Source organism: Ovis aries, chromosome 3, assembly GCF_016772045.2.
Source record: "Ovis aries strain OAR_USU_Benz2616 breed Rambouillet chromosome 3, ARS-UI_Ramb_v3.0, whole genome shotgun sequence".
NCBI lineage: Eukaryota > Metazoa > Chordata > Mammalia > Artiodactyla > Bovidae > Ovis > Ovis aries.
Window position 1 is genome coordinate 58,710,445 of NC_056056.1, and position 23,368 is coordinate 58,733,812.

General features: G+C 43.7%; 1 long non-coding RNA gene across 1 annotated transcript; it reads left to right on the forward strand.

Moving 5' to 3' along the window:
• Positions 1-101: 101 nt before the first annotated feature.
• On the forward strand, positions 102-11,510 carry LOC132659395 (uncharacterized). The gene is made up of 2 exons (XR_009599821.1): positions 102-545; positions 4,100-11,510. It is a non-coding gene; the product is annotated as an uncharacterized LOC132659395 (long non-coding RNA).
• Positions 11,511-23,368: the final 11,858 nt, after the last annotated feature.

The window sequence follows — 23,368 nt, forward strand, 5'->3', positions numbered from 1 at the left end:
TCCCAGCGGCGCTCGGCTGAGAAGGTCCGGGCGGGGCAGTTGGGGGCGGGGTGGGGTGGAGGAGGGAGCGGGGAGCGGGGAGCGGGGAGGGAGGGCCCTGGCCGGGGAGAGGGCGGGAGTCTGGTGTGAGGATGGGGAGGTCTCCGCCCTCATCCTCCACGCATTTCAAACGTCTTGGCTGCGTTTCCTCCAGTAGGGAGGCTACGCCGTTTCCCGCTCCAAGCGATCGCGCGCGTGTGGGATCGCCTTCTGCCTTGGGAGGTCAGAACAGGGTCATGACTCCATGTGACTCCAGATGAAGCAGCTGAGGCTCAGAGAAGTCAGGGTGCTCAGGAGGGTCCCTCGAGAGTGCTTATGGAGCATGACCCTAACTCCGGTCACTTCCTTCCTTTTTGAGTCGTTACCTAACCGAGAGAGCCTTCTGGGTGCCCCTGGGCCAGCAGGTCCCGGAGTGACCAAGACCCAGGCCCTGCCCTCAAGAGCACACACTTGAGACGGTGAAAGAAAGCTAACTAACAGTGACACAGAGTCTGATGCTGAGAAAGGTGAGCTGCGGCGCTGGGCTGGGCCAGGGGCACATCCAGACCTTGACTTTCAGGGTCCGGAAGAGCTGAGAAAATTATCATGCTCTCTCTACCTTTTTCACACGTGTAATTCCTGTTAAAATAACACTGAAATGGAAAGTCAGCAGCTGGTCAACAAAGCTTCCCTGGTGGCCCAGGTTCGATCCCTGGGTCAGGAAGATACCACGGAGAAGAATATGGCAACCCACTTCAGTATTCTTGCTAGGGAAATCCCACGGACAGAGGAGCTTGGTGGGCTATAGCCCATGGGATTGGAAGAGTCAAACACAACCTAGTGACTAAACCGCCACCACTATACCTAGGATTGTAATTGCTATGTTATGTAGTAATTCTGTATTTAACTTTTTGAGGAGTTTTTACAGCTATTTTTATAGCAGCTATGCCATTTTACACTTCTACCAACAATGTATGAGGGTTCCAGTTTCCCCACATCCTCACAAACATCTGTTACTTTCTATTCTTTTTTTTTTTTTTTTATATCCATTCTAGTGGCTGTGAGGTAGTGTCTTATTGTGGTTTTGATTTGCATTTTCTTAATGACTAATGATGTTAGATATCTTTTCATATGCTTCTTGGCCATTTGTATTTCTTATTTATATGTCTATTCAAATCTTTTGCCCATTTAAAATTTTAGGTTTTCTTTTTGTTGTTGAATTTTAAGAGCTCTTTATATATTCTAGATACTAGACTCTTCTCTAATACATGATTTGCAACTATTACCTCCCATACTGCTAGTTGTCTTTTCACAAAAGTTTCAAATTTTGATGAAGTCCAATATTTCTATTTTTCTTTTGGTCTTGTATTTGGAATCAATTGCTGAATACAAGATCATGAAGATTTACCCTGAAATTTTCTTCTAAGAGTTTTATAGTTTTAGTTCTTATAATTCAGTTATTGATCCATTTTGAGTTCACTTTTATATACAGTGTGAAGTAGGGGTCTAACTTCATTTTTTTTGCAAGTGGATATCTAGTTGTTATGGTGTTATTTGTTGAAAAGACTGTTCTTCCCCCATTGAAAAATCTTAGTATGCTTGTTGAAAATCAGTTGACCAAAGGTATGGGATTATTTCTAGACTCTCAGTTTTGTTGCATTGATGTATATGTCTACCATCATGCCAGCAACACATCGTTTTGATTACTGTAGTGTAATGGCCAATTTTATGTCAACTTGACCGACCACAGATACCCAGATACCTGATTAAATGTTACTTCTGGGAGTGTCTGTGAAATTGTTTCTGGAAGAGAGTAGCATGTGAATTAGTGGGCTGAGTAAAGTATATGGTCCAACCTAGTGTGAGTGAGTAACATCCAATGTGTTGAAAGGCTGAGTAAAACAAAAAGGTGGAGGGAAGTTGGATTTGCCCCCTTTCTGCTTGTCCACCTGTGCTGAACACTGATGTTTTCTTGCCCTTAGCACTCCTGGTTCTCAGGCCTTTGGACTAGAACTGAAATCTACACCACTGGCCTTCTGGCTCTCAGGCCTTTCTTTGAACGACAAAACCCAATACATGTAGTTGTGTAGTAAGTTTTAAAATGGAGACATGTGAGTTGCCTAGCACTGTTCTTTTTAAATATTTGGGACCCCTTATATTTCCACATGAATCAGCCTTTCCCTTTCTGCCAAAAAAAAAAAAAAAAAAATGTTGAAATTTTAATGGGATTTGCCTTGAATTTGTAGATTGCTTTGGGTAGAATTGCCATTTAAACAATATTACATTTTCCATTCCATGAACACAGAATATTTTTTCATTTATTAAGGTTTTCTTTATTTTCCTTTAGCATTTTATTTTTTATTTCAGTGTACAAGTACTTCACTTTTTTGGTTAAATTTATTCTTTGGTATTATAGTTTTTTAGATGCTATTGTAAGTTGAATTATTTTCATTTCCTTTTTAGATTGGTCATTGTTGGTGTATAGAAACAATGATTTTTGTGTGTTGATCTTGTACCCTACAACTTTGCTTAATGTTTATTAGCTGGAATAGTTTTTTTGTGTGTGGATTCTTGGAGATTTTCTACATACAGGATCATGCCGTATGAGAACAGAGATAGTTTTCCTTTTCAATTTGGGTGTCTTTTATTTATTTTTCTTATCTAATTGTGCTGGTAAAACTACCAGTATAATATTGAATAGCAATGGGTGAAAGCAGATAACCTTGTTTCATTTTTGATCTTAGAAGAAAGACTTTCACCATTGAGTATAATGTTGGCTATGGTTTTGCCATATACGTGTTGATGAAGTTCCCATCTATTGCTAGTTTTCTGAGTGTTCTTACCATGAAAGGGTATTGAATTTTGTCAAATGCTTTTTCTGTTTTCACTGAGATGATCATGTGGCTCTTTTTCCCTTTGTCCTAATAATGTGGTGTACTACATAGATTAATTTTCTTTTGTTGAACCCCTGCATTTCCAGGATAAATACCACTTGGTCATAATGTGTAATCTTTTTAATATGTAGTTGGGTTTGTTGTTGTTTAGTTGCTAAGTCATGTCCTAGTCTTTTGCAGCCCCATGGACTATAGGCCGCCTGACTCCTCTGTCCGTGGAATTCTCCAGGCAAGAATACTGGAGTGGGTTGCCATTTCCTTCTCCAGGGGATCTTTCTGACCCAAGGATCAAACCTGTGTCTGCATTAGAAGGCAGATTCTTTACTGCTGAGCCACCCAAGAAGCCTGGGTTTAGCTTGCTAAGATTTTGTCAAGAATTTCTGCATCTATATTCATAAGGGACATTGGTCTCTAGTGTGAGGCTTTGTGCCAGTTCGGCCACTGAGCTGCTTTGGCTTGTGAAAGCTTTTAGAACTGAAGCCATTCCTGTGCTGTAGTCCATGCGGCAAAGGTATTAATGACTGAATCATCAAAGCCGAGCCACGTTTCCAGTTTACTCTCCAGCCTCTGCAGGCTGTGCTGATCTAGAAAAGCTTTCTTGCCCTCATGCCTTCCGTTCAGCAAACAAGTAGTTTTCTCAGTCGTATGCTGGAAATGACATACGACTTCATCGTGGGGGATGATGATGTAGACTCCTGAGCTTTCTAGTCAAGAACTTTCAAGTTTAAGGAGCTCGAGATGATGTGAAATACATTTGAAACAGCTCAGTGGTTATTGCCTCCTGATGAAGCAAAACTAGCTTGGATCCTCCTAGAAAGCCCTCACCATTCAGCCTAAATCTTTTCCCAGGGACTTCCCTGGAGTTCCAGTGGCTAAGACGCCACACGCCCAATTCGGGGGACCTGGGTTCTATCCTTGGTCAAAGAGCTAGATCCCACATGCCAAAATTAAAATATGATGCTGCCAAATAAATAAAATATATTTAAAAAAGAAAAACCTTTCCCAGCCTCCAGACACAGCTTTAGATATAACTATTCATAAATTCTTCCCAGATTGCCAGTTATTCCTTATTTGAATTTCAACCTTATCTCATACCACAACATGTCAGCCTGTAAACTCTACAAGGTGTGGTTTAGGCTGGTGTTTCCCAACCATTTGTTACTCACCTCTCACTTTTATTTTTCCAGATTACGTCTTCCAGGGTTGCATTTTCTTTAAATTGACTTTTAAAAGAAAAGCTTGAGTAAGTTTTTTAATTTTTAAATGTTTCTTGGAACATAGTGGATTTACAATGTTGTGTTAGTTTCTGCTATACTGAAAAGTGTATCAGTTATACATATACATGTGTGTGTCCTCACTCAGTCATGTCCGACTCTTTGTGACCCTATGGACTGTAGCCCACCAGGCTCCATTGTCCATGGGCTTCTCTGGGCAAGAATACTGGAGTGGGTTTCCATTTCCTTCTCCAGGGGATCTTCCTGACCCAGGGACTGAACCCACATCTCTTGTGTCTCCCGCATTGACAGATGGATTCTTTACTACTAGTGCTAACTGGGAAGCCCATACATATACATATAGCCACTCTTTTTTAGATTCTTTTTCCATATAGGTCATTTCAAAGTATTGGGACGAGTTCCCTGTGCAGTACAGTTGTTTCTTTTTAGTATCTATTTATAAGTAAACTCCGGGAGTTGGTGATGGACAGGGAGGCCTGGCATGCTGTGATTCATGGGGTCGCAAACAGTCAGACACGACTGAGTGACTGAACTGAACTGATATATAGTAGTGTGTATATGTCAATCCCAGTCTCCCAGTTTATCCCCCCAACTGCTTTCCGCACTGGTAACCATAACATTGTTTTCTACATCTGTGATTCTATTTCTTAAATTTATTAAAAAAAAATTTCTACTAACAAGGGCCATAAATGGAAGGTAACTGCTACATATACCATGCAAACAAAAGCTGAAGTCGGCAGGGGAGGTTAACAGTCCTGGAGAGGGGTGTAAAGACACACCAGCACTGAACAGAGCCTTTCTCCTTGCTGAGCAAAAAGAGAGGACAAGAACTCAACAGTGAACCACCTTCTCCCTGTGTCACTTAACGTAGTTTGAGGCTGTATTCGTGCATCCCTTAAGGTAGCATTTGGAAGCAAGGGTGGAAAGAGCACTGGGTAGGGTCTCAGAGAACCTAGGTTGGAATCAATACTAGGATCTTCCACCCCATGAGGTCTTGATTTCCTCCTCTGATTAGTGGAGGTTGAGGTACCAGCCTTGGGGATTTACCTGGTGGCCCACTGGTTAAGAATCCGCCTTGCAATGCAGGAGACATGTGTTTGATCCCTGGTCGGGGAACGAAGAACCCACGTGCTGTGGAGCAATGCAGCTAAGCCTACACACTACAGCATGAGAGACCGTATGCTGCAGAGGAAGGTCCCAAGTGACACAGCTAAGATGTGATGCAGTCAAATAAGTAACTAAATATTGTAAAAGACATCAAATTGTACACTTTAAATATGTATATGTCAATTACAGCACAACAAAACTGTTAAAACATATTCAACTTATTAAAAAAAAAACAACAACAACCTTACATGTCTCATCGGGTTGTCTTCAGGGACAAAGGAAATCAGGGACTTGATCTTTAGTTGCTTGTTCAACTGAACTCGGAGGCTAAGTCAGGCATTCTCGGAGGGAACAGAAACCTCTGGGAGGGGGCATGTTCTGTAGACACAAGAGGGCTATGATCGTCTGTGTTTCGGGTAGGGAGAAGTGTTTGGGGTACTGGCATTTGTGTGTGCTGTGCATGCGCGCTCAGTCCTGTCTCTTTGTGACCTTATGGACTGTGGTCCGACAGGCTCCTCTGTCCATGGGATTCTCCAGGCAAGAATACTGGAGAGGGTTGCCATTCCCTTCTCTAGTGGATTTCCCTGACCCAAGGTTCAAACCTTTATCTCTTGAGTCTCCTGCATTGGCAGTTGGATTCTTTACCACTGTGCCACGTGGGAAGCCTACTGGTTTCAAGCAGCTGGGAACGAAGGATACCAGATGTACTTCCCTGATAGCTCAGTTGGTAAAGAATCCACCCACAATGCAGGAGACCCGGGTTCCATTCCTGGGTCAGGAAAATCTGCTGGAGAAGGGGTAGGCTACCCACTCCAGTGTTCTTGAGTTTCCCCTGTGGCTCAGCTGGTAAAGAATCTGCCTGCAATGAGGGAGATCTGGGTAAGGTCCCTGGATTGGGACTATCCCCTGGAGAAGGGAAAGGCTACCCATTCCAGTATTCTGGCCTGGAGAATTCCATGGATATAGTCCATGGGGTCGCAGAGTTGGACGGGACTGAACAACTTTCACTCACCAAACAACAAAAAATGGATGCTCCCACAGCCTGCAAGACTCTCAAAGGTTCATCCAGATCCACTTCCAGGTGATCTACCTGCTCATCATGACCCCATCCCAGAAATGAGCTCTATTTTATACATCAGCAGAGGCTTCCTTCTCACTTTTCTTAGTTGTATTTCACTTGTATTTTATCCTCTGCTTTATCTTAAGGCCTAGAACAATGACAAGAATTCAGTATTTTTTTCACTAAGTGAATGGATCAATGTTTATGTTCCTATTAGGTTTTTACATATTTTTTAAAAATAAAATGGTAGAAGATATTTGTCTTTTAGGGTTATATCATTCAGGGCCAAATCAAGAGACAAACTGTACCACTAATCTGAATAGAGAAAATTAGATATAAAGAATTTTTAACTAATAAGAGGTGGTTAACAAGAATCTTCACTGGATTCGATCCCTGGGTTGAGAAGATCCCCTGGAAGAGGGTATGGCAACCACTCCAGTATTCTTGCCTGGAGATCCCCATGGACAGAGGAGCCTGGTGGGTTAGTCCCTGGGGTCGCAAAGAGTTGGACACAACTGAGTGACTAAGCACAACTAAAAGAGGTATAAAAAAACTGAGGCAGGGACAGGCAAGTTTCAGTTTAGTTTAGGCTTTGTGAAGGAAGAGGCACAGTCAAGGATATTACGTAGCTGCTTATAAAACAACACAGAAAACAAATTTCCACCATCTTTGTAATAACTGAGTACAAGCTTTGCTAATAAAGTTCTTTAATGAGAAGAATAGGATCCACTGCTTTGGGATAACATTCTGCTACTTTGGGGTTCAAATGTGAAAATCGTCCTTAGACGGAGGGATGTGCAAATACAAGAGGGCTGGATTTAACCTGCAGGCTTAAGTTTGCCCACCCTTGCTCCCTGAGGGAGGAAGAAGGTAGGAGGGACTGAAAAACTGAAGAGGGGCTCCTGTGACCCAGGTTCAGACCTCTGCAGAAAGAACATAAATGCCCACAGTCTTTCAGTAACAAAGAAATATGTCAGGGTGCATGGGCTGCCGCTAGATCACACACACAAAGTCAGGGAGTTGCTACCACGAAAAACGCAAAGCTGGGAAAAGGAAAAGTCCCTCCAGCTCCCAGTTTATGGTGTCCCTCCAGCGCCGCCTACTGGCAGAGACTAACAAGACAGCTGGCAAAGGGTCAGTTTTCAAAGAGCAAAGATGCTTGGAGCTAAGAGGCAGTCATTTGATACGGGCACAAGAGATAGTAATAGTGTTGCACATAGTTTTTTCCCCAATCTGTTTCTTACCTTAAAAAATTTTTTTTTGTTGTTGTTGTTTCAAAGGTAAGGACTTCCGTGGTGGTCCAGTGGCTAAGACTCCTTGCTCCCAATGCAAGGGGCCTGGGTTTGATCCTTGATTTGGAACTGGATCCCACCTGCTACAAGTAAGAGTTCTTAGATACAACTAAAGACCCCACATGCCACAGCAAAGATCAGAGATCCCAAGTGGTGCAACTAAGACCAGGTGCAGCCAAATGTCGACTTAAAAAAGCATAATGTCAGAGTTGCAGGTTAAGTTTTATTTGGGGCAAAATGAGGATTGCAGCCCGGGAGACAGCATCTCGGATAGCTCTGAGAAACTGCTCCAAAGAGGCAGGAAGAAAAGGTGAGTATATATATGATTTTTGCTGAAGGGGGAATACATGCAATCAAGCACATATTTTTCCAGAATGTTTCTACTAGTCTCATGAAGCTTTTGCTAGTCAAGAGAAACAGTCATCACCATGAAGGATTTAAGTCCTTTTCTAGATATGGAAAGATGCAAGATTCGGCTCCTGATAATATCTAACTATCTGAAGACCTATCCTGGTAGTTTCCCCACCCCTACACCAGCACAGAGTGCCTCATTTCTGCTCTCCACCCTGAACTCCTTTCAGAGAGTGTTCAAGGTCAGCAGCTGCAGCAAAACAGGATTTACTTCTTATAGAGGTAGATGGCAAGTGCCCACGGCAAGTGTCAATTTGTAGTTGACACCAATAAATAAAAATTTAAAAAAAAGATTGATCTGTTAAAAACAACAACAACAACAAACCAGTGACCCAAAAGATAATCTTTCAAGCTTAAGGAAATGGAGTCAGAAGAAACTCTGGCAAGAGGATTCATTTTTACTTCCTGCTCTGGAAGAAAATGGTATTTGGATCCTTTTTTACTTTTAATGATAGACTAGGATTAGTTAATTCTAGCACCCTGATCACTAAAGAATATTTTGATTAGAAACTTAAAGTTGATATAAGGAGTACATCCTTCAGCATTGATTTCTTAAAATCTATATTCTTAACATAGTATACCAGTCTTTCAAAAGTTTATTCCAACCCACTTCTTTTGTACTCTAAAATATCTTCATTATGTTGTTTGATGAGATAGATCCACAAGAAAACAGAGGTGCCCGAGGTCGATCCAACTTTCAGCCAATCAGGTCTGCCATGTGGAGACTCCCAGATGTAGACCTTGCTGACTCAGGGGCCTCGCTGGGTCTCAGCTTTGAGACAGGGACACAGCAGCATGGATGGTATCATCTTGCTGGCTTACATCTATATCTTGAAACCAACTGGGTTTTCTATTTGATATATTTGAAAAGAGTCAGAGGTGGGGATCAAATTTTATATTCTTTGAAGTGTTGTTGCAGGAATGGGACCTCTTCTAGGGCCTGAGGTTGGGCTCTTGAATAACACTCAGAAATGAATTGTCTGAGCTGACAAAGCAAGAGACTTTATTGGGAAGGGGCACCTGGCTGGTGAGCAGGAAGGTCAGGAAACCCAGGAGGACTGCTCTGCCACATGCTTCACAGTCTCGGGCTTCTGCGGTGATGGGATGAGTTTCTGAATTGTCTCTGGCCAATCACTTCCTCAGGGGACTTCCTGGTAGCATGTGGTTCACTCAACCAAGATGGAATCCAGAGAGAAGGATCCTCTGGAGGGAGGATGGTAAAATACATGGACTGGAGTCTCCTCTGTCCTCTGACCTTTCCCGAGTTCTTCCGGTTGGTGGTAGCTTGTTAGTTCCAGGTTTCTTACTGGGACCTCCTGTTATAAAACAGCTCACGTAAGTGACTGCTATCTTGCCTGACCAGGGATGGCTGTTTCAGTTAGTGTCTCCTCTAACAGTATGGCCAATGAATTGCTTCAATACCATGTAATCCAGTCTTTCCAATGGATCCAAATCATTTAATATCCAGGCCTCAAATCCCCAGCATCAGTAACAACCGCCAAGGATAGCTTCATCCCACAAGTCCCACTCTTGGGCGCTGTGTTTGCCAGGATGCTTCTTCTCTCTACTGGACCGTCTCCTCTCCTTCCTGATGTCCCAGTCGTGGGTGCTCTTCTTTCTGTGTTTGGACTTCTCTGTGCTGCCTGGCTCCACCTTGGCCTTCCTCCTGTTCTCTTTGTAGGAATCTCCATCCTTGTGGTTCTTCCTCTTCCACTCTGCCTGCTCCTCGCCACCGAGTCCTCCTCCTTCCTTTTCCCTGGATCTTCTCTTCCAGCCTTTGTTTTGATCTCTGTTTTGATGGATGCTGGTGAGGTACTCTGAGATGCAGCTAGCCTTATCTTTGTGTTGTGTGGCGTGGGGACCAGTGGTCATTCCTTGTACAGGAGGCCTTGGAAACCACCAGTTATTGAAAAAATGGTCATGTTTTTTCTGACAGTGACTTACAGGTTCCAGTCTTGGTCTCAAGTGATGACTACTGGACAGTGGGGACGAGTGGCTCTCCACTGTTTTTGGCCTTTTGTAGGAACCACAGGACTTGTGGGGCTGCCTGAAGGGGAAGCCCTGCTCCAGAACTGGAGGTCTGGGTGCTGTGTGGTCATTTTCTCTGTATGCAGAGTCTTCTGTCCCCCTTCTAAAGCAAACCTCTGGCTTTAATCCTCTGGCTCTCTGCTTTCTGATGTAATCCTGAAGTTCATGTTGAAAAGAGTCACAAGTCTTAGAATTTTCCATTATACTGACTATGGATGAATCTCTGCCAAGGAAGATGAAGAAAAACTTTCCGTTAATTGTTTTGCTACAAATGTATGCTTTTTCTTTGAAAAGATCAGGTTGTCAAATTTCTAGTGGAGATAATATTATTTTAATCATGTACTATAAATACCATGTAGCTATTGGTTTTGAAAATATATGTATATTGAAAATATTTATTATATATATATATATATATAGAAAATGTTGATTTAAAAAATATATGTAGCTGTCAATACCATGTAGCTCTTGATTTCCAGACAAACACCCCAATCAAAAAATGAGCAGAAGAACTTAATGGACATTTCTCCAAAGAAGACATCACACTGGTCAGAACGACCATCATTTAAAAGTTTATGGATAACAAATGCTGGAGAGGGTGTGAAGAAAAGGAAATCCTCTGACACTGTTGGTGAGAGTGTAGTTGATGCAGCCACTAGGCAGTGCAGTATGGAGGGTCCTCAGAAAACTAAATGTAGAATTACCATATGATCCAGTAATCCCACTCCTGGTCATATAGCGGACAAAACTGTCATTCAAAAAGATGCAGGTATCCCTATGTTCATAGCAGCACTATTTGCAATAGCCAAGACATGGAAACAACTTAACTGTCCATCAGCAGATGAGTGGAAAAAGAAGCTGTCTACATATATACAATGAAACACTGCTCATCTATTAAAAAGAACAACATTATGCCATTTGCAGCAATATAGATGCAGCTAGAAATTATCATAGTAAGTGAAGTAAGTCATGAAAGAGAAAGACAAATACTGTATGACATCACTTATATGTAAAATCTAAAATATGGCACAAATGAACCTAGGTACAAAACAGAAATGGACCTATAGACATAGAGATCAGACTTGTGGTTGCCAAGGTGAGGTGGGGAGGGAGAGGGATGGACTGGGAGTTTGGGGTTGGTAGATGCAAACTATTACATTTAGAATGAATGACCAACAAACTCCTACTGAACAGCCTGAGGAACTATACCCAGTCTCCTGGGATAAACCATAATGGAAATGAGTATTAAAAAATGAAATGTATATATTTGTAAAACTGAGTCACTTTGCTGTATAGCAGAGACTGTCACAACATTGGCAATCACTTATACATCAATAAAAACACATGTGGTTTTGACATAGACTGAGAATCATAAAATATAATGGACTAAGAAAATGTGTCCTAAAAAACACTGTGTAAGTTTGAGGATCTGGGAATATATCATTAAAATGATCACTTATTTATTCCTGGCTGTGCTGGGTCTTTGTTGCTGTACGGGCTTTCTCTAGTTGCAGCGAGCGGGGGCTACTATTCGCTGTGGTGCATGGGCTTCTCACCTCAGTGGCTTCTCTTGTTGTGGAGCGAGGGCTCTCGGGTGCTTGAGCTTTATAATGGAGGCACTTGGGCTCAGTATTTGCAGCTCCCGGGCTCTAGAGCACAGGCTCAGTAGTTGTGGTACACAGGCTTAGTTGCTCTGAGGCATGTGGGACCTTCTCAGACCAGGGATTGAACCCATATCTCCTGCATTGACAGGTGGATATGTCAATATCCACTGAGCCCCCAGGGAAGCCCTGGGAATATACAGAAAGTCAAGTCATTTTAAGAAAACAGAGAGAACATCGGGCAAACAAATTATTCATAAATTCTACAAAAACAGAACTGGCTAGTCCTTGTGTTATGTGCCAAGAAAGAAATAAAAGAGATCCTCAAACATTTTCTCTCTCTCACACACACACGTGTGTTTTAATCTCATAGGTGGGGTAAAAGAACAGAGAAAGATTCTACTTATTGTGATAAAGTCTAGACCTATTCTTCTTCTTCTTTTTTTAACAAATGAGAAACTGAGTTAGAGTTTAAATAACTTACTTAAGGTCACACAGCCAGAAAGTGGAAGAGCCAAAAACTGAACCGAGGCAGAGGATCCAGAGCCTGCTCACTTAACTACTCCAGTATTGGTACCAACCTTCTAGGTGTTATGAGGACTGGAAGAGTGATGGGTGCAGAGACACTGGTCAGTGCCCATCAGCTATTAATATTCTCATTAGGAAGCTGGAATGATGGCTAGCAGCATTTGATGTGTTACTGGTGGTCTATTCTGAGAACTTTGTCTCTGTTTTACGTTAGTGTTTTGTCTTTCTAGTTAATTAAAATAAACACCTATTTGTGCTAAAAGTTAAAAAAAAAAAAAAGTCACAGCAGCAATATACACTGTAAAATCAAATAGTGGATTTCGGGCTTCCCAGGTGGCTCAGTGGTAAAGAATCGATCCCTGGTCTGGGAAGACTCCACATGCCTCAGGGTAACTAAGGGCAACTGAACCTGTGTGCTACAACTACGAAACTGGAGCTCTAGAGCCCGTGCTCTGCAACAAGAGAAGCCACTGCAAATGAGGTGCCGGCGCACTGCAGCAAAGTGCAGCCCCCACTTATCGCAAGTAGAGAAAGCCTGAGAACAGCAATGCAGACTCCTGGCAGTATAAATAAAAATGAATAAAATTCCTTTAAAAAAACACCTGAGCTGATTTCTCTCTCCAGAGGTAACTACTGGACGTATTACTATTTTGGGGTGTCCATGGACTGAGGCTCGCCAGACTCCTCTGTCCATGAGATTTCCCAGGCAAGAATACTGGAGTGGGTTGCCATTTTCTTCTTCAGGAGATCTTCTCAACCCAGGGGTTGAACCTGGGTCTCCCACATTGCAGGCAGATTCTTCACTGTCTGAGCCACCAGGAATGCTCTATATTACTGTGTTCCTGAGGGCTAAAACTCTGATCAAACAGGCAGGAGGTCAGACTGTGCATTCTGGTTTGCAATTCAGCTTTTCTTCCCAAACAATGTATTCAGACTCATTTTCTACTTCAGTGCACAAAGTTTGTACCTTATCTTTATGGGATCTTCTTGGTGTGACAGAACAGACATGGACAATGATTCTTTAAAAAGACAAACAGGGATTTCCCTGGTGGTCCAGTGGTTAAGAACCTGCCTTCCAATGCAGGTTTAATTCCTGGTGGTGGAACTATGATCGCACATGCCAAGCAGCAACTAAGCCCAGACCCTACAACTAGAGAGCCCTCCAGCAGCAACTAGAGAGAAGCCTGTGCACAGCAAGACCCAGCAAGGCTAATATATATATATATATATATATATATATATATATATATATATATATACTTATGCTAAAAATATATATATATACTTATGCTAGTATATATATACATATATATATGTATGTATGCTACTGCTAAGTTACTTCAGTCGTGTCCAACTGTGTGACCCCATAGACAGCAGCCCACCAGGCTCCCTGGTCCCTGGGATTCTCCAGGCAGGAGTACTGGAGTGGGGTGCCATTTCCTTCTCCAATGCATGAAAATGAAAAGTGAAAGTGAAGTTGCTCAGTCGTGTCCAACCCTCAGCGACCCCATGGACTGCAGCCTACCAGGCTCCTCTGTCCATGGGATTTTCCAGGCAGGAGTACTGGAGTGGGGTGCCATTGCCTTCTCCGACATATACATATACATATACATATACATATATAAAATTTACTTTAAAAAATCAGATCCCTGAAAATTTAGGTCCTCCTAATTTTTAGCTATGGTCAACAAAGTAGCAGTATTTTGCAGACACTGACTGAGCGACCTGGGTCTGTGGGGCACTGTAGGGTGCTGCCAAGCGGTGCTAGTGGTAAAGAACCTGCCTGCCCATGCAGGAGATGTAAGAGACTGCAGGTTCAATCCCTTTGCCAGGAAGATCCCCTGGAGGAGAGCATGGCAACCCACTCCAGTATTCTTGCCTGGAGAATCCCATGGACAGAGGAGCCTGGCAGGCTACGGTCCCTAGGGTCGCACAGAGTAGGACATGACTGAGCAGCAGCAGTAGGGTGCTGGCCCAGAGGTGGGCTGCCAGGCTAAGGAAGTTCCTCCTTGGGAAGGAACTGCTCCTGAAACATTCTTGGTCAGGAAGAAAACTTCCTCCCCTAAATAGAACCTGAGAGGGGTTTGAATTTGTAGGAGAGGGGTTCAGTTTTTTTTTTGTGGGGGGGCGGTTCAAACTGATTCTGGATTCTGGTGAGGTGATTTCAGAGAGGTATCCAGTCATTTCCTCACTGTGGAAGGAAGAAAGTGAAAGTGTTGGTCGCTCAGTTATTTCCAACTCGGCAGTTCCAGGGACTGCAGCCCTCCAGGCTCTTCTGTTTATGGGATTCTCCAGGCAAGAATACTGGAGTGGGTTGCCATGCCCTTCTCCAGGGGACCCACCCAACCCAGAGATTGAATCAAGATCTCCTGCATTGTAGGAAATTGTAGAAATCCAAGTTGCCCGCATTCTTTACTGCCTGAGCCACAAGGAGGGTGGAATGCAAAGTCCCTGAAAGGATTCACTCCCCCCACCCCCCCTCCACACACACCCCCAGGGCACAGGTGGGATATGAGAGCCTTTAGGCAGGTTACAGCTCTGGGCTGGTGTGGATCTGGAGTCGGGCTGCCACTTAATCATGCTGTTGACTTATGTCAATAGTGAAGGACAAGGAAGCCTGGCGGGCTGCAGTCTATGGGGTCACAAAACAGTCAGATGACTTAGCGACTAAACTGTCACCCACCACACCCCCTAAATATGCAACATAAACAGACTTAACAAGCAATGGTAAGAGAGGGGTGTGGTCCAGACCTGTCCACTGGGAGGTGAGTGGGAGGGGCCAGGGCTGGGGAAAGCAGGCCCTGCTTACATAGGGCTTGGATATAGTCATACACAGAAAATGTGTGCACTGTGGCATCTGCCAAGCCTGGCCTAGTTTACCTACTACATACCCCTGGAAGCTACCTAGAGTCCTTCTTCCTGGCTACCACCTACCCAGTCTAACCCTGGTCTCTTCACCAGTGCCGCATATGAGCCTCCATCCCTTTTCACCCACCCCTGAATCCTTCTCCAGGAAAAAGCAGCCAGAGAAATCTTTTTAAAGTCAATCTGATTACAGCCAGCACTCTCTGCTGTGCTCCGTATCTACGAATGTGAAATCACGAATACCAGAGCCAGACTGTATTCATAGCCTGAGTCACATTCATTATATAAGAGACCTGAGCATGGGGGCAGGGGCATCCTGGGCCCAATTCCCACAGACCAGAGGACAACTGGATGTCTCCTCCAGTCAAGGCCCTCTGTTTCTTACTGCTCTAAAATTGTCCTTTGTTCCGTGGCTCAGCTGGTAAAGAACCTGCCTGCCCATGCAGGAGATGTGAGAGACACGGTTGGATCCCTGGGTCAGGAAGGTCCCCTGGAGAAGAAAGTGGCAACTCACTCCAGAATTCTTGCCTGGAAAACTCCACGGACAGAGGAGCCTGGTGGGCTACAGTCCATGGGGTCACAGTCACTCAGGACTGACCGAGCGAGCATGCACGCGCACGCACACACACAAGTCCCCAGGCCACCCACGTCTGACCTACCTACTCCTCAGTCTCAAGTACCAGCTGCAACTGCTGCCTGCCTTTCCCTTTCTGCACCCCACCCCCACAGCCTTTATAGAATCCATACTCCGTCTGGTCTCTCCCCCCAGCCCCCATCAGCTTCTCCCTTTCTTCATGGTCTGCTAGGTTATCCCTTTCTAGCCTACTTCTCTGCCTCATCTCTGGTCCTCTGGCTTTGTTTTTAGTTGGGATGCTCTATATTAAGATAAACTTGGCTATACCATAGAGTAGGAAGCAAATTTGTTAAATAAATAATAATAATACCACATCTGGTTAAAACCAAGCCCTCGAAGACATTTCCTTCTGCTCAGAGCTCACATCATTTCCTCTCCCCTCCCATTGCTCTCACCCTCAGAGTTGGAGATTCCAGTCCACTTTTCTCCCAGGGAACTTGTAGGGAGTTTGGGGAGTTCGAATTGCCTCCAGGCTCTCCATCTCCCTCCACTCCTATCCTTCCTTCCATGGTTCAGACCAGAACCCTAGGAGACATTTGCTGCTCCCTACCTCACCAGGCAGCACCTTTACAAGTCCTGCTTGCTCTGCAGGATTGGGGACTTCCTCGGTAGTTCAGTGGTTAAGGCTCCCCTGCTTCTAATGCTGGGGGCCTGGGTTCGATCCCTGGTCAGGGAACTAAGATCACACATGCCTGAGGTGCCCCTTGGAGCCACACACACACACAAAGCATCCAGGAGGGGAGCATTTCTTTGCATGGAAGCTGCTCCTGTAGGGGGCGGGACCACATTTCTGCTATATCACAGCTTTGTTGATGTTGTCTTAAACAATAGTCTTTATGTTTACACAAAGCAGTACAAAATGAGGCGGTTCCTCAAAGGGTGACTTGGAGGTAGAAAATCCATCCTGAGCGTCAAAGTGTTAGTTGCTAAGTCATGCCTGACTCTTTGCGACCCTATGGACTGTAGCCCACTAGGCTCCTCTGTCCATGGGATTTTCCAGGCAAGAATACTAGAGTGTCCCTTCTTAATTGGCCTTCTAGCTTCTGCTTGATGAGTCTGTTTCCAAACCAGCAGCCAGAATAATTACCTTTGTTTGTCTAAACTTATTATTTTTTAAATTATGAAAATATGATTGCTATATCCTTCTACGTCTCTGTATATTCATTATCTTAATTTTTGAGAGTTTGATATTGAAACTCCAACTAAAAACCTTATCTACTTAAAAAAAATTGTAAACTATATGGAACCTTGTTCTGTATTTTCTAAGTCTCCTGCAAATGTGTTATCTTGCAGAATACTTGCAAAATAATTCTTTGAATGTATGTAATCCTGGTCAAACCATCACTCCTCTGCCTAAAATCCTGTGGGTATGCTTCTTTCCTAAGTGATAAAGTGATAAAAGTGAAGTCGTGTCCGACTCTTTGTGACCCCATGGACTGTAGCCTACCAGGCTCCTCCGTCCATGGGATTTTCCAGGCAATAGTACTGGAGTGGGTTGCCATTTCCTTCTCCAGGGGATCTTCCCAACCCAGGGATCGAACCCAGGTCTCCTACATTGCAGACAGATCCATTGAAGTGAAGTCGCTCAGTTGTGTCCGACTCTTTGCAATCCCATGGACTGTAGCCTTCCAGGCTCCTCTGTCCATGGGATTTTCCAGGCAATAGTACTGAAGTGGATTGCCATCTCCTTCTCCAGGGGATCTTCCCGACCCAGGGATCAAACCCAGGTCTCCCGCACTGTAGACAGATGCTTTACTGTCTGAGCCACCAGGGAGCCCAAACCCCCAAGGGTGCCTACAAAGCCCAGCCACTATTGGTCGTCTTACTTATCTGAAGTTTCTGGTTTCTTTCTGACAACCCTCCCCTTGTTCCTCCTTTCTAGCCTTCGTTCTCCCTGCCAGAGAAGATGCATGGGCACCCTCTAGGTCAAGCTCTTGGACTATGGATCCTAGGAGAAGTCATGTCCAACTCTTTGAGCGACTTCACTTCTTCACCCTCCAATGGAAACCCCTCACCAAGGGCATTTCCTGACCATCCAGTAGTCGAGCTTAAGTGCTCCCACTGCAGGGGGTGCGGGTTGGATCCCTTGTTCGGGAACCAAGATCCCACATATAGTGCAAAGTGGCCAAAAATTAAAAAAAAAAACAACCCTTTTTAAAATTAAAAAGGGTTTCCCTAGTAGCACAGTGGATGAGAATCTGCTTGCCAATGCAGGGGACAGAGTTCCATCCCTGGTTCAGGAAAATTTTGCATACCATGGAGCAGCTAAGGCTGAAAGCAACAACCACTGAGCCCTAGAGTCTGTGCTCTGCAATGAGAGAAGTCCCCCAAACGAGAAGCCCATGAACTGCAGGAAGGGTAGCCCCTCCTCACCACAACTAAAGAAAGCCTGGGCAGAGTAACGAAGACCCAGTGCAGCTACTAACAACAAAAATTTGAAAAGAAAAAAATATTTCAGCAAGCAGAGATTCCTCATTCGCTGCTGTCTCATATCGAATTTTGCTGACCTAACTGCGTGCATGCTCAGTTGTGTCCAACTTTGAATTTTGTGACCACATAGACTGTTGCCCTCCAGGCTCCCCTATCTGTGGACTCTCCCAGGCAAGAATACTGGAGTAGGTTGCCATTTTCTCCTCCACGGGATTTTTCTGACCCAGTGATTGAAGCCATGTCTTTTGTCTCTCCTGCAATGGCAGGCAGATTCTTTACCACCATGCCACCTGGGCCAAGGTAGATGCCTAATCCCACACTTGCTGAATGAATATGGGAGTGAAGAAGGGCCTTGACCTCTCTCCACACTTCGCCCCCACAAGTCCAGGTGCCCTGAGAAGCCCAGATCCAAGGAGTCCTACCTGCCTCAGCCGTGCTTCCCACCCAGCATCCTCCAGTTTGCCTCTCAAGCCACCACCTCTCCCAGCTAGCATACCCACAGCCATCAAACAGGAGTGCAAAAAAAAAAAAAGAAAAAGCAACACATTTTGCTCACCTTTTACCTGGAATCACCACCATGCATGCACTAGTTTACTGAGAGAAATTTCCACGGGTAGAACCCTTAATTCTCGAGCCTACAAGTCTTTGGGGTCATGTAAGTAGACCTGTGGGCCTACAGAGAGCAGAATTTTGCCTGCCTAGTACCTCAAAAGGAAAGAAGGAAGGAAGGGAGGGAGGCAGAAAGGGATTCCTAGCCCGGGGTAGGTTTTACTCAGCTCCAAGAGAAGAATCTCAGCTTCTTCGCAGCTCAAACTTCTCTGCCAGATCCCCTAGGAGCAGGGAAGCTGGGAAGCAGGAAGCCACGCCTCTTTGTCTGGGGATTTCAGGTTTTAGAATCTTACCATTTCACAGCTTCAGGCTATTAGGAGAAAGAAATCCAATCATAGCATTTAAGGTGATTTAGGAACACTTAGGGCTTCGCTTGTGGGAAAGAATCTGCCTGCAGTGTGGGAGACCTGGGTTTGATCCTTGGTTTGAGAGTATCCCCTGGAGAAGGGAAAGGATACCCATTCCAGTATTCTGGCCTGAAGAATTCTATGGACTGTATAGTCCCTGGGGTTGCAAAGAGTTGGACAGGACTTTCACTTTTTCTTTCTTTCAGGAACACTTAAGCTCATCAACTTGGGACACAGTCTCAAATCTAAACCTTATTATTCTATCCTGTTTGAAGAGTTTAGTTTGAAATATTTTAAAAATAAAGCAAGCCATTCTCAAATCATAAAATATAGCATACAAACAGAAATGTGCACCATCAAAAACCTACAGCATGATGATTACAAAGGAGAAGTTTATTAAACTACAGTTTTAGTTGGTAAATAAAACACTGCCATGCCCTGGCTCCTTTCTTAATCTTAACTCCCCAACTGTGTGATTTTTATGGTCACCCCATCCTTGCTCTTTATAGCTTATCACTCAAGTATAAATCTCAAGCTATGATAGTTTTACTTTTTCTTGGTTATAACTTTATATAAATGGAATCATATCACAGACAGTTCTTTTGTTCTGAATTTCACCACAGTGCACTCATTTTCATGGCGGTATGGAATTCCATTCTATGAAAAAAATATACATACGTACATACACAACCACAGTTCATTTATCCATTCATGGCCATCATGAGGGTTTCCAGTCCAGGGCCATTTTTAAACAACACTGTCATGTATATTTTTACATAATCTCTAGATACACTTCAGCCTGCATTCCTGTCGGCTGTATACCCAGTAGAGGAATCTCTGCAGTTACAGTCTACACGGTGGGCACATTTAGTTTTATCAGACACAGTCCCACACTGTGGGACACTGTTATTTATCAGACACTGTTTTTCAAGCGGTTCTTTCAAGAGGTTAAATCCTCCCAGAATCATTTGAGTGCTTCACATTTTTTCTAATACTTGGAATTGTCTGGCTCTAAATTCTGTATTAAATTGCAACAATTAGAATCAATAGTATTTCCATGTTCACAATGATACTGAGTACCTTTCCTAATATCTATTGACCTCTTGGATTTTCGACCTCTTGGATTTTCTCGAGTTCTCTGCTGGGTCTGTGTATATGAGATCTCCTACTCTGTGCCTGGCATCTTCATTCTCTTGGAAGTATCTTTTGATGGACAGAAGTTCTTAATTGTAATGTTGTTAAAGTTAATAATTAAACAGCACTTTCTGTGTCATATTTAAGATGTAATTTCCTAACCTTAGACCAGAGTTTCTCTACCTCAGCACTACTGACATTTGAGTTTAGGTAACTTTTTGATATACACGTTGTCCTGTGCATTATACAACGTTGGACAGCATCCCTGTTCTTAACCAGCTAGATGACAATAGCAACATCTACCCCAAGTTTTTCAAATTAATTAATCTTTGGCTATCTGAATTGCAGCACATGGATCTTCATTGGGTGTTCGTTGTGACATGCAGGATCTTTAAGCTTGGCCTCGAGTACACTGGTGTTTCCCTGGTGGCTCAGTGGTAAAGAACCTGCCTGCCAATGCAGAAGATGCAAGAGATATAAAATGTGTTGGCAAGATCCCCTGGAGTAGGAAATGGCAACCCACTCCAGCACTCTTGCCTGGAAAATTCCATGGATAGAGGAGCCTGGCAGGTTACAGATCACGGAGTGGCAAGGAGTTGGACACAACTGAACAATTGAGCACACACACCAAATCAAATCCCAGACAGAGTTTTGGTAAGGTAAAGATAGTGTTATTGCTTTGACAGGCAAAGGGAGATACATCAGGCTTATGCTTTGAAAAATTATGTGCCAGAGAACTTGAAGGTTATTATAATACCAGGTCAAAGCTGGGGTCTCTGAGAATAGGGTGTGAGCAGGGCTTGTACTCCCTTAATCTCATCTCAGGTGGGTGGTTTCCTAATCTTGATGTGTTTCTGTGGTTCCTTTAATCTTGCCTCAGGTGTTTTTTTGGCTGTTCCTCCCTTGATTATGGATTTCCCTGACCAAAATCACATTGATTATATTATTTGCAGCCAAAGATGGAGAAGCTCTATACAGTCAACAAAAACAAGACCAGGAGCTGACTGTGGCTCAGATCATGAACTCCTTATTGCCAAATTGAGACATAAATTGAAGAAAGCAGGGAAAACCACTAGACCATTCAGGTATGACCTAAATCAAATCTCTTATGATTATACAGTGGAAGTGAGAAATAGATTTAAGGGACTAGATCTGATAGAGTGCCTGATGAACTATGGATGGAGGTTCATGACACTGGGCAGGAGACAGGGAGCAAGACCATCCCCATGGAAAGAAATGCAAAAAAGCAAAATGGCTGTCTGGGGAGGCCTTACAAATAGCTGTGAAAAGAAGACAAGCGAAAAGCAAAGGAGAAAAGAAAACATATAAGCATCTGAATGCAGAGTTCCAAAGAAGAACAAGGAGAGACAAGAAAGCCTTCTCAAGTGCAAAGTGATCAGTGCAAAGAAATAGAGGAAAACAACAGAAAGGGAAAGACTAGAAATCTCTTCAAAAAAGTTAGAGATACCAAGGGAAAATTTCATGCAAAGATGGGGTCAATAAAGGACAGAAATGGTATGGACCTAACAGAAGCAGAAAATATTAAGAAGAGGTGGCAAGAATACACAGAAGAACTGTACAAAAAAGATCTTCACGACCCAGATAATCATGATGGTGTGATCACTCACCTAGAGCCAAACATCCTGGAATGAGAAGTCATGTGGGCCTTGGGAAGCATCACTATGAACAAAGCTAGTGGAGGTGATAGAATTCCAGTTGCTCTCTTTCAAATCCTAAAACATGATGCTGTGAAAGTATCATGCCAGCAAGTTTGAAAAACTCAGCAGTGGCCTCAGGACTAGACTAGGTCAGTTTTCATTCCAATCCCAAAGAAAGGCAATGCCAAAGAATGCTCAAACTACTGCACAATTGCACTCATCTCACATGCTAGTAAAGGAATGCTCAAAATTCTCCAAGCCAGGCTTCAGCAATATGTGAACCGTGAACTTCCAGATGTTCAAGCTGGTTTTAGAAAAGGCAGCAGAACCAGAGATAATTTGCCAACATCCACTGGATCATCGAAAAAGCAAGAGAGTTGAGAAAAAACATCTATTTCTGCTTTATTGACTATACCAAAGCCTTTGTGTGGATCACAACGAACTGTGAAAAATTCTGAAAGAGATGGGAATCCCAGACCACCTGACCTGCCTCTTGAGAAACCTGTATGCAGGTGAGGAAGCAACAGTTAGAACTGGACATGGAACAACAGACTGGTTCCAAATAAAAAAAGGAGTATGTCAAGCCTGTATATTGTCACCCTGCTTATTTAACTTCTGTGCAGAGTACATCTAGAGAAATGCTGGACTGGAAAAAGCACAAGCTGGAATCAAGATTGCTGGGAGAAATATCAGTAACCTCAGAGAGGCAGATGACACCACCCTTATGGCAGAAAGTGAAGAGGAACTAAAAAGCCTCTTGATGAAATTGAAAGAGGAGAGTAAACAAGTTGGCTTAAAGCTCAACATTCAGAAAATGAAGATCATGGCATCTGGTCCCATCACATCCTGGGAAATAGATAGGGAAACAGTGGAAACAGTGTCAGACTTTATTTTCTTGGGCTCCAAAATCACTGCAGATGGTGACTGCAGCCATGAAGTTAAAAGACGCTTACTCCTTGGAAGGAAAGTTATGACCAATCTAGACAGCATATTAAAAGTAGAGAGATTTTTTTTCCAACAAAGGTCCATCTAGTCAAGGCTATGGTTTTTCCTGTTGTCACGTATGGATGTGAGAGTTGGACTGTGAAGAAGGCTGAGCGCTGAAGAATTGATGCTTTTGAACTGTGGTGTTGGAGAAGACTCTTGAGAGTCTCTTGGACTGCAAAGAGATCCAACCAGTCCATTCTAAAGGAGATCAGGCCTGGGTGTTCTTTGGAAGGACTGATGCTAAAGGTGAAACTCCAATACTTTGGCCACCTGATACGACGAACTGACTCATTGGAAAAGACTCTGATGTTGGGAGGGATTGGGGCAGGAGGAGAAGGGGACGACAGAGGATGAGATGGCTGGATGGCATCACCAACTCGAGACATGAGTCTGAGTGAACGCCGGGAGTTGGTGGTGGACAGCGAGGCAAAATTCATGGGGACGCAAAGAGTCAGACATGACTGAGCAAAAGAACTGAACTGAACTGAACTGGTCAGTTCAGTTCAGTCACTCAGTCCTATTTGTGACCC